The following is a 13,101-nucleotide window of genomic DNA, read 5'->3' as shown; positions in this document are numbered from 1 at the left end:
CCCACAAAATGGGAGAAGATCTTTCCTAGTTATTTATCAAAGGCTTCATATCTAAAATATATTCAGAGCTCAAAACACTAAGCCTCCCAAAATCAAATCCTCAAAGAAACAACAACCCAATTAATAAATGACATAAGGACTTAAAGAGAGACTTCTCTGAAGAAGAAATAAGATTGGCCAATGTGAAGAGATGTTTAACATCTCTGACTATAAAAGAAAGAAATGTAAATAAAAATCACATTGAGATTCTACTTCTACCATTTAAAATGGCCATTATCAAGAAAATTAACAGTAACAGATACTGGCGGGGATGCCAAAGGGAAACTCTAGCTATTATACTGTTGGTGGGAATTTAAACTTGTTCAACCACTCTAGAAAGCAGTATGGAAGTTCCTCAAAGGACTAAATAGAGCTTCCCTGTGGTTCAGCAATCCCACTTCCTGGCATCTATCCAATTGACCACAAACCAGGATACACTAAAGCCAGAAGCACAACCATGTTGACTGCAGTATTATTTACCATAGCCAATGTTCCTCAGTTGATCAAAAAAATGTGGTATATACACACAATGGATTTCTATGCCTCCATCAGAAAGAATGACATTGTGTCATCTGTAAGGAAATGAATATACTTGGGAAAAATTATATTATGAATGTAAGCCAGACCCAAAGAAACACAGTCTGCATGGTTTCCCTCATTTGTAGTAATTAGAATGTGCCTATGAACCTGTAAGTAATCCCAATTGATAGTAAAATACAAATAATTACTCCTGGACATGATCAATTAAACAGCAATCTAAATTCAGGAGAACACGGAGGATATTCTTAGGAGAGGATGGCAAGGGCTCAATAGCTATTTCCATAAGATCTTATAAAATGATGGTTATCGAAATGAGTTCTAAGAAGTGGAAGGCTTTTTTTTTATTATACTGCTTGTGGTTCTTTTCTCTGCTTCTTTCTTTTTTGCTTTGTTTTTCCCCCCTTCTGTCACTGTGTTCTGTTTCTTTACCTTTTGTCTTGCATGTACGTTTATCTGATCTGGGGAGGAGAAGGGGAAGCACAGAAATGGTGGGGGAAAGGGTGAGCCATTTCAGCAGAGAAACCCAATAAACATTATGTTGGATATGAACTATCTATAAGTTAGGGAGAAAAGCAGGGGAAAGCTGAGAGAGAATGAGGGAGGAGGTGCCAAAGCAACATATTTATCTGACTCATGTAACTGTAACTACTCCATGTACCATCTTCACAATACATTTTTTAAGGAAGCCAAGCACCCTGAACTTATGCTTGCAATCCTAGCTACTCAGGGGGCTAGGATCTGAGGATTGCAGTCCAAAGCCAGTCAGAGCAGGAAAGCCCACAAAACTCTTCTTCAATTAACTACAAAAACTCAGAAGTAGATCTATGGATCAAGTGGTAGAGCACTGGTCTTGAACAAGAAAGCTAAGGGGCAATACCCTGGCCTTGAATTCAAATTCCAGTAGCAGAACAACAACAAAAAATTAGTTGCATAAGGCGATTACAACTCAACATATATTATAAGAACTTTACAAATTATTTGCTCTTTAAACTTTAGAGGAATGTAGACATTGTAATAAAAATGTAAAACTCTAGACTTGCCTTTTCTTTTACCTTCCCTCATTAAGAAAAAACAATGAGATTTTAAACCTGCTACTTCAATAACTGGTACAAAACTGATTACTTAAACAGCCAGTTCAGCAGAGAAATCTGAGACAGCTACTCAATAGAGGAGCCCAGATTACCACTACTAACTGTCAAACAAAAACCCTGTTCCTTGCCAACTACTTGTAACTGACTTTTTCTTATGATCTAAGCCATGTATCTGTTTAAAAATGCAATGAGCATCACTGTCATAATGAGAAAAGAAAAAAACCCCAATATCCCATGGTAAATCTGTGATAAATATAATTAGCACCACCTAAGACCTCCTGTAAACACATCCATCTGGTGAAAGAGTTTTCTGGGAAATATCACAGAGGGAACAATTAAAAGAGAGAGAAGGAGAGATCTATGGTGACATTTTGATATATAATGTGAAATATAATATATATATGATTTTTATTTTCTTTGTACAAAGGAATTTCGATTCAACATGTCATTTATTATTCCAACACATCTTGATCAATGCCACCCCCCCATCATTCTCATCATCTCTCCCAATCCCATACATCCCATCAATGGCTATCAATAGTATAATATTTGCAGACAAATACAGAGGCTTTAAACTTATGAGCAATTCCCTCTACTATTATTAAAAATTATATATTCATCTATATATCTATTTATCTACATCTCAACTATAAGAAGCCTTCAAAATTACCCATATAGTATCTATGTACAGCAAAAGGATGGCAGATGAAGGCTTCTCCACACCATCTTTGGGGAAGTCATGTTGTAATATAGATAGAATGTCAATTAATGAAGTTGGGAACAATTACTGAGTGCATCTCCATGTTTACTAAAAACTGTCTAGAACTCTCCATCATAAGAAACCATATGGTCCAGGAGTATAGCCTAGTGGTAGAGTTCTCACCTAGCATGCACAAAGCCCTGGATTCGATTCCTCAGTACCACATACTCAGAAAAAGCCAGAAGTGGCACTGTGGCTCAAGTGGCAGAACACTAGCCTTGAGCAAAAGTGTGTCCAAGGACAATGCCAGGCCCTGAGTTCAAGTCCCAGGACTGGCAAAAAAAAAAAGAAAGGAAGGAAGGAAGGAAGGAAGGAAGGAAGGAAGGAAGGAAGGAAGGAAGGAAACATAATATGGCCATTTGAAACATAAAAAGGCTCCAGGGTTTCTACTAAAAATAAGTCACAGAATTATATATGTCAGCTATATACACCCATATGTTATATAATCATTTGTAAAGTGAAAACCACAAAGGAAATCTTCTACAGCTTTTGAAATAGTGATACATGTTCAGGGAGTTCTCACACTTAGGCCTTAAACATTTCCACAATAATTTATACTCATATAGAGAGCTTCAGATTTGCTTTTATTAATATCCTACATCACAGAGGAAGCTCAAATGCCACAAGAAGAGTCTGTTTCTAAGGTAACTCATCATCATGCATGGTTATGAAAATAACTCCAAAAGAAGAGCTGCTCATATTCCTACTGTAAAGTGTTCCCAGATCTGTCAAACACTTCACATTTTCTCCCCACCTCTAATGGAAGGCCCCCAGCCCCAGCCATAAGTTGCCTAGAAAACAAGTTCATGTGCTACATCAGATTCTGAGCAGGAAAGTATAACCAGCTAAGCCTCGGAAAACAAATAGTAAAGGATGGAGATGTTCAAGGGAGTATTACCTCCTGAGCAAATTCAAAAGGGAAATCAAGATATTAGGATATAATTTAGAAATGAATCATCTCTGTTAATAACTGTTCAAAGTGGATGTTCATTATACTACTCTTTCCTACGTTCTGCTATATTTGAACATTTCCATAATGCAAAGATTTTTTTATGAAGATCTTTACCAGCCATCTTAGCATAATGCAATGAGGAAATAAGTACACAAGCACAGGTGGAACATGCGCTCCTGTGATGGCTAATTTTATGTATCAACTTGGCTGGCCCACAGTGCCCACACACATATTGATCAAAGATTATTCGGGGTGCTTTGGGGAGGATATGTCTTGGGAGGTGCAACTGACATTTATATCAGTGATCCCTGTGTAACACAGATTCCTCTCTATAACATAGGATGGGCTTCATCCAACCCATGGAAACCATTACTTGAAGAAAGACTGACTTCCTTCAAGCAATAAGGAACTCCGCCAGCACACAACCTCATGACCTGAAATACAAGAACAATTCTTCCCTAGATCACCTGCCTAGACACCTACCCTGTTGACTTTGGATTTGCCAACTTCTTTATCAGTCAAGTTAATTCTTTAAAATCAGTCAAGCAAACTCTCACTCCTCCATACATCTCCCTCTCCCTAGAGGAAGGAAGACACACACACACACACACACCACAAAAATTTTTTCAGTTAGTCTATCTAGCAATGTGCAAGTTGTTTTTCAGTCACATCCCAAGTAAATCCTTCCTATCTCGTCAATTAGTGATTATTTATAAATCCCTACAGTATTTCTAACAATCCAAGTATTTCACTGGTTTGCCACTTTTGCTTTTTGCTTTTATTTGTGTGTGCCTTCACCAAAAGTACGTAATTTCCGAGAGTAACTATGTCTCTTTTCTTTAACATCTTGTTTCCAACACTTAGCACAGAATGCAATATGACAAACACTCCCCATAAACAAGGAATATTGTCAAAGTGGTAACCTCTTAACTGGGTCCTTTGGAATTTTGTCTACCTAACAGAAAGGATTCAATTAGTCACATTATGACAAGCCACGTAAATCACTAATGCTCATAGACTGTTTCCCCACCCCAAAAAACTAAGTCAAAACTCAACTCAATTATTTGTCACTAGTGATTGCGGTGAGACACACCAAGGCTGGTTCTGATGATCAAACTTTTTTGCCAGTCCTGGGGCTTGAACACTGTCCTTGGGCTTTCTCAAGGCTAGAGCTCTACCACTTGAGCCACAACACCACTTCCAGCTTTCTTCTATGTATGTGGTACTGAGGAATTAAATCCGGGTATTCATGCATGCTAGGCAAGCACTCTACCACTAGGCCAAACTCCTGGCCAGATGATTAAACTTTTATAGTTCCTCAAGTTCCAATTTTTCATCTCATGTATTTGATTGATTTAGATGACACACACAGCCTAGAAGACCAGAAATCTCACAGAGAAATGTGTATTCTGTGAAAATGAAGGTACCAAAATCAGAAGAGAAAGTATCTTGCAGCTTCTATCACTAACAAATGTGCTTCCAACTGCAGGTGCCACCCAGCAAGGTGGCTCTTATATTCTCCCATGGGGACACAAGAAATATGATAGGCCTATTTCACGTGCCTCACTTCTTTCAGAGGAAAGAAGCACAAAGTGGGAAGTTGAGGGTGAAGATCACAACTTCCTAAACATTATCAGATCCATAACTTCAAAAGAAATTATGCAATCCTACATTTTAGAGATTTGTATGAACAAAAAGAAGCATCTCCGTTGCATTTATAGCTTTTGATTATCTCTCTTCTTAGGAAAGGGAGGAAAGGACTGGTAAGCCTTTGGGGGTTATAAAATAGTTGATGCATTTAAAATTCATCTGAGTAGTATATCCCAGAAGGATCTACTGCAGAGATCTGAAGAAGAAGGAACATAGACTGCTTGTGCACACCAGAGAGCAGACGATATGAAAGAAGCCAAACAGGCACTGACGGATCATGCTTGCAATCCCAGCTACTCAGGAGGCTGAGATCTGAGGATTGAGGTTCCAAGACAGCCTAGACAGTAAAGTCCATGGGACTCTTCTCTCCAATTAACCTTAACACTGAGCACCAGTCTTAAATGAGAAAAGAAAGTTGCCAGAATGGCATACTGAATGAATGCTTACATTATCCTTAAAAAATTGTTTCCTCAAGCTCTATTTTATGTATCAACATCACTACATGTGAAGAGTGAGGAAGCTGAAAGCAGGAACCTTACATCTACAGGATGAGCCTATAGTTACCCGTCCCTCTCTGTCTCCAAGGAGCCAAGAGAAAGATAAAAGAGCAAGACCTTGCATAAATTCTGGCCACTACACAATATATTGATTTATTTCTATTTTACATCTGTTTCAAATCCTAATTCATACTATTTTATCAAATGTGTCAGTGTGTCTTTCCTTATCTGTATATCAGCAAAAGAGAAAGCTGTTCAATTCATTAAGGTAAAATTTTATGTATTGTTAGGATGGCTAGACCCTACTATTTGAGCCAAATACACTAAAAACGTGTACACCATTCAGCCTTGACAATAAATGAGTTGGTTATCAACCTCTGATAACCTTCTAAAGTAGATACTTTTTCTCAGTGATTTGTTTAACTCACACGCCAAAGTATCTAGACGCTGGAGATGGAATCCTGATACATTTGCAAAGATGTGAAAGGCAATCAGGAAGGAGACATCTTATTTGCTGACCAAAGTGGAACTGAAGAAGGGTGGGAAGGGACCCCCCAAGGGGTCCTGGTAGGGAAAAGTTGACATGGAGTGGTTGTCACTTCTTCTAACTTGGGGGAAAAAAAAAAACACATGACAATGAACCTACTCCTTTCCACATTCTTAAATCACCTGGCAATTTTTCTAAGTCTATCCATTTCCCTTACTATCCTCACTCTTCCTTCTGGTTGCATAAATTTGCAGCTGGCCATCCATAATGGTAATTTTTTAAGCTTTTCAGGTTTTAGAACCAGAGTAATTCAACTTGGCCTACCATTGGAAATACCCCAACAGCTGATTTCAGTCTGAATTATAAATGCCTGGTGAACATTTTATCTCTTTAAAGAATCTCTAAATTCATTTGGGGAGTGTAGGATGATACTACGAGAGGATGGGGAAAAAAATGGTACCATACATTCAATTCTTTCTCAACTTTTCTCATTTGAAACCCACTCCTTTGTGAGGGATACACTCTCCTCTCTTGTCCAGAATGGACTGAGTGGTTCTGGCTAGTTTTGTCTACGTTCTAATCCCTGGATCTTTTGCAGATTACTTTATTTAGAAAAAGAGAATTTACAGTTATCATGAAGTTAGGATTTGAGATAAGAAAATCTTTCTGTATTATCAGAGTGAGGCCTAAATTTGAGGACAAGAATGAAGAGAAGGCAGAGACTTGAGCTATACAACCACAAGCCAAGGAATTCCAGAGGTGACTGACAGACACCAGATGTTGAGAGGCAGGGAAGGAATAAATTCTCTCCCAGAGCCTCCAGAAAGAGCATAGCCCTTTTCTTGATTTTAGACTTTAGGCCACCAGGATTACCCAAGGTCAAGTTTACGCTAAGCAAGTAGGAACCATACTACTGCCAACTCGACCTTGTTAATTTCATCATCTCAGAAATCCTCTTTATTTTAAAAGCATGATGTAATGATTTGCATTCAGGCAAAAAAAAAAAGTAAAGCATTAAGCTCCTAGCATCTGGGGCTAAGCAGTCTTTGAGTCTGAGTTATGCCAATTAGGAACAGCTTTCTCATCTATGAGATTATGATAGTACCTTTGTTGTTGAAATGCCTCGTGGAAAATCTGTACTTAAACATATTCTGACCTAACTGAAGGAGGAAAATAAAAATTAGTTGATAGGAGCAGCTTTTATGGCCAAGGCAGAAAGAAGTCCTAGAGCTGGCAGGGCCTTTTGTTGAACTGGAAGGCAGCCATTTAATTACAGGTAAAGAAGTGAGCGCAGCCTTGGAAAAGGACCAGAGAGCTGGGCCTTTCTAGCAAATAGCAAGGAGAAACAGTGTGCAGACTGGCCTTGACCTCACTAGATAGCCCAGGCTGGCCTTGAATTCTCAGTCTTCCTGTCAACCTCCCCAGTGGTGGGATTACAGGTGTGTACCACCATCTCTGCCTCTAACATCCTCATTTCTAAGGTCTGACTGGCACCACTTTGTTGCTGACACTAGCTGAGTAGGCAGCTTGCTTAAACTATGTTGCTTAAACAACATAGTTGTTCTCTTCATTTACTCTTAACTGCTCTCCACTTTCTCTGGAGCCTCCTTCCTATGTCCAGTGTTGAGAAGCTCAACTTCAACACCCCCACTCAAAGTAACTTGGTCAATTTCCACTTTATGATTTCCATCTTCCCACTCTGTTTCCTGAAACCAGGCTGCCTCCGGGCACAGGTGTAAGCTGATTTAGCCTGCTGTGCTGTTCCTTCCTGCTGGCTCCCGCTGGCCTGAATGATCCACCTATGACTTTACAGCTGTCCCTCAAAGGCATCCAGACTTGGCACAGCTCTTGGTGATCAGTCCAGACGGTCCTGAACACAGAACAAGTGCAAAAGGAAAATGCCCTTGAAATCAAGAATCCTAAGCAGAGCTCTTTGCTTGCACAGAGCTCCTTGCCATGCCACTTGGACAGGTTGTATGCCTGGAAAGTCAGGCCTGACCTTCAGGAGAACTCTGCCTGGCCTCCAGCACATACCCATCTCATCCACAACAATTCCCTGGCAGGAGCATGGACTCTGATTCAGTACTGCATTCTCTGCACCCCGTAGGGGCAGATAAGAACTTCTAAAACATCCGCGTGAATTGTGCAGCTGAGGAGGTAGCTTCTCAGATTTTCTTTCCCTCTGACCCCATATTCCACCCCTATTCAGCCACACCAAGCCCAAGAGGGTCACTGTGGGGTCCTAAGTACTCTGCTTTCCGTTTTCCTCCTCAATTGTGCTACATACTAGACTTCCTACAGCAACTGTTCCAACTGGCTCCGACATCTGCTTCCCTTGTCAGGGTCAAGTCCAGGAAATAGCTCCTGCCCTCTGAAGCTTTTTCCCTAGCATGTCTCAAAGCCACCATCTCACTTTTCCAGAAGGATATTCTTTTTCCTTCCCACAGATAACATCCTTCATCCTTTCAGCCTTGCACTCTGAAAATGAAGTTCACACCTGTAATCCTAGCTACTCAAGAGGCTGAGATCTGAGGATTGCAATTCAAATCCAATCCAGGTAAGAAAGTTCATGGGAACTCTTTATCTCCAATTAACCACCAGAAAACTGAGAATGGTGCTGTGAATCAAAGCTGTAGACTGCTAGCCTTGGGATAAAGAGCCCAGAGATAGCACCCAGACCCCAAGTTGAAGCCCCATGACTGAAGGAAAGACAAAAAAGAAAGAGAGAGAAGAAAGAAACAAAGGAACAAGAAAGGAAGCAAGGTAGAGAAGGAAGAGGGAAGGAGAAAGAAGGGGAGGGAATGAAAAGAAAGGAAAGGAAAGGAAGAGGAAGAGGAAAAGGGAAGGAAGGAAGGAAAGAAGGAATAAGGGAAGGAAGGAATAAAGGAAGGAATGAAGGGGGAAAGAGAAAGAAGTGACAAAGATAAAGAAGGAAGAGAGAGGGAGGGAAGTCCTTTACTCCAATGTTTAAATTTTGCCTTTGATATACAGAGGATGATTTGGGAAAAACATGAAACAAAATCCAATTTGTTTCCTTTCCTCCCTTTCTTTTTCCTTCTTTCCCTTCCTTTACTCATCTTCCTCCTACTCCTTTAAAAGCTATCTCACTGTGGGAATTTTTTAGTGAATTTTTTATCTGAAAGTAGAACAAAAGCTTCTTTGTTCTAAAGCAAGCACTACCAAAGAGCAATATAATACCTTAATTCAACCAAAGAATGCGTGGAGACATTTAGTAGGTAAGTTGCAATAGTAAGTACTAAACAAATGTTACTTGCCAATTATTGTTACTATTACCTGTCATTGGAGAATGTCATTTCATCTTATTTTTCCCCTCATGTAATTTCAAATAGAATGGGTGAATTCTTTGAACTTTGAAAAATACCTAGTTTAAAGAAAAGTATGGTTTGTTTGCTAGAGAAATTATTTCTCACAGTAGATTCAGAAAATAAATTGTTACTACTGTCTCTGACATTACCAAGTTTGCTAAAATGATTTATTTTATACCACAAAAACCTCAAAAAGTTTATAATGATTGCCTAAATTGCTGATAGCCTTGTTTAATCTACAAAAATGGTGATTCCATGGGGTTCCATTTTAAGAACAGGATGGTCCAGTTGATTTTTAATCATTTGTATTAGATCTCTTCCATTCACAGAGCTAGAGCGGTTGCTATGGTAACCCCACAAATCAAACAGGATCCCAGAACAGGAGAAACCAGTCCAGGCTCATCAATTTGCAAATGAAGACTTAAGGCCCAGAGAGGTGAAGTAAGTTTCCCAAAATATCATGGCCAATTAGTAGCAAAACTAAGCTCCATCTATATCACTCTTCTGTTTACTGGACTGCCGCCATTCCCTCTTTTACATTTGTCATATTACATAGACAGCTCAACTTCATGAAGAACCATTGATCCATGGATAATAATTAAGGCAAATATCAATGGTTCAATAAAATATGGAGTGGAATCATTTTATTTCAAAAGCTTTTGATCCATGATAGCCCTATTAAGTCTTTAAAGGAAGAGACATCAAAATGAAGGTATTTGCTTTTTTAGACATTGTAATTTGGGGAATTTCTTGAATAACTATTTTTAAATATCTCTTCATATGACCGCCCCCCCCCCACACTCTGAGTTTGTGACAAGCATTTAGTTTTCAGTGGTTTTTGTTTGTTTTGTTTTTTGCCAGTCCTCGGTCTTGTACTCAGGGCCTGAGCACTGTCCTTGGGCTTTCTCAAGGCTAGCTTTCTGCCACTTGAGCCACAGCACCACTTGCAGCTTTTTCTATATATATGTGGTACCGAGGAATTGAACCCAGGTCCTCGTGCATGATAGGCAAGCACTCTACCACTAGGCCAAACTCCTGCCCCAGTGGGTTGTTTTTTTTAACTAGCAGCTTCTAGTTCATGCTTTATGGTTATTGTTCCAACATCATCTTCCAACCTCAACCTATTTGCAAGTATAATTCATAATTGTCTCTAAAATACTCAAATAACATGTCAAGCAAGACAAAAAGGAAATATTTTAAATAGCTCCCACTTTGGTTCTTTGTACTCATCACTCACTTTAATCTGCTAATTTAAGTAATGAATGCATTGTATTAATAATGTGGGGTATTAATGATGAAGTCCTCTGCCCCACAGGCACAATGCTAGCCCCTTTATACAATCCATCCCCTTCGTCTAGATCAACCCTGCCACTGACAGGCAGATGGCAACAGTGGAGCTTAGAATGATTCCCTAACCCATCAAAGCCACATGATGAAGAGCAATGGATCTAAATGCAAGAAAGTAGACTCTACAAATCTTACATCCACATGACCAAGGAGTCTGCTCACCCCAACCAAGAAGAAAGTGTGGCATTCCTGCCTCCTCTTTTACCTGTGCTCTTTGTGCTAAGCCATTCTCTCTGCAGTCACTTGGCAAACACTTTGGAAACAAGGAAGATGGGACTAATAGATAACATTTATCTAATAGATAACTAATAGATAACATTTATAAGGAGGGATTAAAAAACATCTTCCCCCAAAGAAAGAATGGGCCATATGACAAGTGCCTGTGGCTTGTTTGTCCTGCCCAGGAGCATGACAGGGAAAACGGCTTCTCTAGAAAACTGCTTCTGCAGGACTCCTCCCAAATGAAGACTGAAATAGAGAGCCCCAGGAACACACCTGCAACCGGACTGTTTAATAATTAAGCATCCTTCTCTCCCCCAATACTCCATTCTTTTGCCATATAAACCAAAAGCTCATGTTTGTGCCCTAAAGAGTGTTCCCTTCACCTCTTCCCCTGGCTTTAATGTCACATAATCATGTTTTTTCACTGCCCTTCACCATCACTCTTTTTTTTTTAAGGAAAAGAAATTGTTTTGTTGTTGCTTCCCTAAACCCTACATACTTCTTCTCACTGCCCGGGGACAGAGACTATCACTCTTTTTTATATTTTGTGTTGGGACACATGGCAGGATCTGGAGAACAAGTCTGGGGCTTAAAACTCTAGCTTCCAAGGCCAGGAGTTTGGCCTAGTGGTAGAGTGCTTGCCTAGCATGCACAAAAACCCAGGTTCAATTCCTTGGTACCACATACATAGAAAAAGTCAGAAGTGGTGCTATGGCTCAAGTAGTAGAGCTCTGGCCTTGAGAAAGCCCAAGGACAGTGCTCAGGTCCTATGTTCAAGCTCCAGGACTGAAAACAACAACAACAACAACAACAAACTTCTAGCTTCCACCCTAGCTGTAGTGGCTTCACTATTGTAAAATACAAGTTTAATGCCTCAAGTGCACTTTAAAAGAAAAAGTAAGGCAATAGGAACAATGTCCAATGATCCAATTTACAAACATGACCTGCTGTAGTGACTGTAAAATATATTTCCTACACTTTTTCAAATTGTTATTTTATAGTTGATATACAGAGGGGTTACAATTACATGAATCAAGCGCATCAATACAATTCTCTTTGAACCATGGCTCTCCTTCTGTTGCTCTCTCCCAGTCTTTTCCTCCAGTCCCCACTCGTAAGACAACCAGTGCATTTTCCACATAGTGTCTACTGAGTTTCACTGTGGTACTTGTTCATCCTTGTTCCACCTTTTCTGTGCCCCCCACTCACCTCCCAGATAGAAACAAACAAGACCTAATGAAAAGAAAACTATGGCCTCTAAAGGATGTCTCTTGTTTCCTTTTCTTGGGGTTCATGTGCTAGGCTATGATTTTATAGGATCATCTGCACATACCTATTGAGCCTTTTCCACCACTCCTATGCGTAGCCTCCTGTGTCCTCTGGATATTTGTGAGTAGATGTCTATATTATTTATCATGTCCCAGTTTCATTTATTTATTTTAGCCATCAAAACAACACTGAGGTTCCACCTCTCTCTAGCTAGAATAGCCTTTATCAGGAAAACAAATGCTGGAGGGAATGTGGACAACGTAAGATCGCAGACCTGTCTACATGACTTGACTGCAAGCTGTGTCCTTAACAGCGTCATCTGTTATGTCATTTTTCTTCCATTCAAATTGAAAAGCAAAGAGTAAATGACATAGTATAATCACTAGGCCTAAAGGTTAAAAACCTCCCTCTGGAAAGCAACAATGGTTCTCTAAGTGGGAGAACCCCAAGTAATCTCAAAAACAGCTGATGGGGCCAAAGTGTAGCCTAGTGGTACAGTGCTCGCCTAGCATGTACGAAGCCCTGGGCTCCATTCTTTGGTACCACACACACAGAAAAAGCAAGAAGTGGCATCATGGCTCAGGTAACAGGTGGCAGAGTACTAGCGTTGAGCAGAAGGTGTCCATCCAAGGATATTGCCAGGCCCTGATTTCAAGCCCCAGGACTGGCAAAAAAAAAAAAAAAAAAAAAAAACAGCTAAAATATATCGGCCCTGTTCCATGAGCCTAAACCACTAGAAGGCTTGTCTCAATCAAAATTTAGATTCTTTTCTTTTTCCTTTGAGGAAACCCAACCTAGAAATCTAAAGAACTGAGAGGGTAGGAGGTAATGCTCAGCCTTTCCCCATCTTTTCTTCAAACCCTAGAATGTGCAATACTTTCATAAACTTAATACATCCTTTCGTAATGTCCATTCACCATG

At 39.8% G+C, this 13,101-nt stretch overlaps 1 protein-coding gene across 1 annotated transcript in view; it reads right to left on the bottom strand.

Moving 5' to 3' along the window:
* The window catches only part of Syt16 (synaptotagmin 16), a 204,189-nt gene that overhangs the window by 92,944 nt on the left and 98,144 nt on the right, over positions 1–13,101 (bottom strand). The gene's annotated exons all lie outside the window — the stretch shown is intronic.

This window comes from Megascapheus bottae, chromosome 14 (genome assembly GCF_031878675.1).
Source record: "Megascapheus bottae isolate mThoBot1 chromosome 14, mThoBot2.hap1, whole genome shotgun sequence".
Taxonomy (NCBI): Eukaryota; Metazoa; Chordata; class Mammalia; order Rodentia; family Geomyidae; genus Megascapheus; species Megascapheus bottae.
The sequence above is the reverse complement of the archived record's forward strand: the minus strand, read 5'-3'. Positions and strand labels throughout refer to the sequence as shown.